Below are 3,329 nucleotides of genomic sequence, written 5' to 3' on the forward strand. Positions count from 1 at the left end.
AATATGAACAATCAGAGTACAGCTGATATTACTATATTAATATCACACAAAATAGACTTTAAGGCAAAAGACAATGAAACTTAATAATGAAAAAAGGTTAAATTCACCAGCCAGACATAAAAATTCCAAACTAAGTTCTAAATAATATAGCTCAAAGCTATATAAAGTAAAACTTAAAAGAATTACAAGCAAAAATATATACATACCAGTAAAGCTGAAGATTTTAACACGCTTCAGTGGTTGAAGGCTCACTCAATAAAGCAGAAAAATATCAGTAAGGATATAGAAGATTTGAACAATACAGTTAACAAGCTTTACCTGTTGACATATATAGAACATTTTACTCAAAGAGTGGAGAAGCATTTCAAGCTGCAACAGTAATTTATAAAAATTGAACACATTCGGCCGGGTGCAGTGGCTCACGCCTGTAATCCCCACACTTTGGGAGGCTGAGGCGGGTGGATCACAAGGTCAGGAGTTCGAGACCAGCCTGGCTAACATGGTGAGACCCCGTCTCTACTAAAAATACAAAAGTTAGCTGGTTGTGGTGGTGGGCATCTGTAATCCCAGCTACTCAGGAGGCTGAGGTAGGAGAATTGCTTGAACCCGGGAGGTGGAAGTTGCAGTGAGCCAAAATCATGCCACTGCACTCCAGCCTGGGCAACAGAGCAAGACTCTGTCTCGAGAGAAAAAAAAAAAATTGAACACATTCTGGGCCATGAAACAAAATTCAACTAATTTTAAAGGATTGATATCATACAGGTTATATTTTTTGCCACAAAGCACTTCATAGAATGAAGCACAAATGGCCAGTAAATTATAAAAATGCTGCTTAACTTTTTAATAATCGAGAAAATGAAAATTAAAATATACAGCAATGCCATTTGACACCAACTGTATTGGCAAGATTTTGTACATCTGACAGTCTCAAGTTCTGGCAAGAATCTAGCAAAACCACATCTCTTAGACACTGCTAGAGAGTATCACCCCTTTGGAAAACAATTGGGATCATCTATTAAAGTTAGAGATGTACATTAACTATGACTCAGCAATTCCACCAGAAAAACTCTGGCACGTATATAGATGTATAAGAATATTCAAAGCAATATTGGGGTTTTTTTGTGGTTTGTTTGTTTGTTTGTTGAGACAGAGTTTCACTCTTGTTGCTCAGGCTGGAGTGCAGTGGTGTGATCTCGGCTCACTGCAACCTCCACCTCCCGGGTTCAAGTGATTCCCCTGCCTCAGCCTCCCGAGTAGCTGAGATTGCAGGCATGTGCCACTACACCTGGCTAATTTTGTATTTTTAGTAGAGATGGGGTTTCTCCATGTTGGTCAGGCTGGTCTTGAACTCCCAACCTCAGGTGATCCACCCTCCTCGGCCTCCCAAACTGCTGGGATTACAGGTGTGAGCCACCGAGCCCGGCCAGCAATATTGTTTTAATAGTAAAAACTGGAGGCAATCTAAATGTTTACCATAAATAAGGCCACAATAAACAAATAATAGTGTCCCCCTATGAACATGTGTAAAATTTCTCTGGGAAATACGAAGCATGAGACGCTGGGTCATAGGTACATACATATTGAATTTCACTAAACTTTTTCAGAATTCTTTCCAGAATGGCCCTACTAGTTAATACTCTAGACAGCCTGGTTCAAGAGTTCTCATTGTGCTATATCCTCACTAAAATTTGGTATTTTCTAATTTTTATTTTAAACTCGCCTTTTTTGATTTGCATCTTTTCACATACTTGTTAGCCAGTCAGACTTATCTTTCTATAAAATGCCTAGCCATATCCTTTGTCCATTTGCCTATCAAGTTTCCTGTCTTTCTTATCACTATGCAAGATTTGTTTATACATTCTGTATGTTAACCCCTCATTGGACTTAGACATTATGGATATCTTTCCCAATCTGCCATCTTCTATTAACTTTGTGATATCCTTCAAGTGAGAAAAAAAAAACCCATAATTTTGTAGTAATCAATTTTCACCCTAAGGTTTGTGCTTTTGGAGTCTTATTTATGTTTTTCCCCACCCTCAGGCCATAATTCCTTTAAGTAGTTTCAAGGTTTTATCTGTAGATTTTTTTGTGAGTGTTCTTTGAAAGGTTATTTCTTAGAAACTTTACAGCTTTACCCCTATTATAGGTAGTATCTAATTTCCAATTACATTTTCTGCTTGGTTACTGCTGATAAAGATGAATGCTATCATTCTTATCTCCCAACAGTTCCAACAGTCTGCTCATTCCACATATTTCTTATATATATAAAATCATAACATCTGCAAAGAATTTCAATTTCATCTCTTCGTTTCCAATCCTGATAACCAATTCTTTTTCTCACATCATAGCATTGGTCAAACCTTCAGTATTATGTCAATTAGTAACAATCTTAAACAGATCTTAATGAGAAGGGCAGTTTCCCCATTAACAAGATATTTGCTGAAGAATTTGTGATATATTGTCTTTATAAAATCAAGGAAATGCCTTTACATTTTGAATTTTATTATAGTTTTTATTAACAAGAGGGGCTGAAGTTTTATCAAGTGTTTATTTCTACAGCAATTGATGTAATCATAGGATTTTTCTCCCTATTCCAAAAATGTATCAGTAACAGACTACACTGATTCTCCAATGCTGAACCATCATATACTTCTGAACTCAAACCTAATTCATCATTGTTGGATTCAATTAGCCAATATTTCACTAGAATTTTCATAAGCATATCTGTAAGTATAATAAGGATGTAGTTTTTAAAAATTATCCTATTGGAATTTGAATCAGAATTGCCCTAGCCTCATAAAATGAGTCAGCACTTTTCTACATCCCCTCTTTTATGCAATAATTTGAATTGGCTGTTCGTTAAATGTTTTGTAAGTCTCACTGTAAAACAGGATCATTTCTGCAATTTTGCAAGCTGACTCTAAAATTTCTATGGAAATGCAAGATCTCAAAAAGAAAAAGAAGACAAGAGTATTTGCACTACTAGATACCTAGACTTACTTATGGAGCTATAGTAATTAAGAGACCATACAAGGACAATAGACCAAGGCAGCACAATAGAAGCAGACCCATGCACAGATAGACACTAAATAGATGACAGGTCAATCAATCAATACACAGGAAACATGCTCCTACCTCACAAAAGATATAAAAATACCTATTCCAGGTGGATTATAGATCTAAATGGGAAAACCAAAAATGTTTTAGAAGATAATATTGGAAAACATCTTCATGACTAAATGTTTTAAAAAAGATTTCTGACATACGACAAAAAAAGCACTAACACAGGGGTGAGAGGTATGTGGAAATCATGGTCAAACGGTATAAAG

The sequence above is a fragment of the Hylobates moloch genome, unplaced genomic scaffold (assembly GCF_009828535.3).
Source record: "Hylobates moloch isolate HMO894 unplaced genomic scaffold, HMol_V3 SCAFFOLD_2, whole genome shotgun sequence".
Taxonomy (NCBI): Eukaryota; Metazoa; Chordata; class Mammalia; order Primates; family Hylobatidae; genus Hylobates; species Hylobates moloch.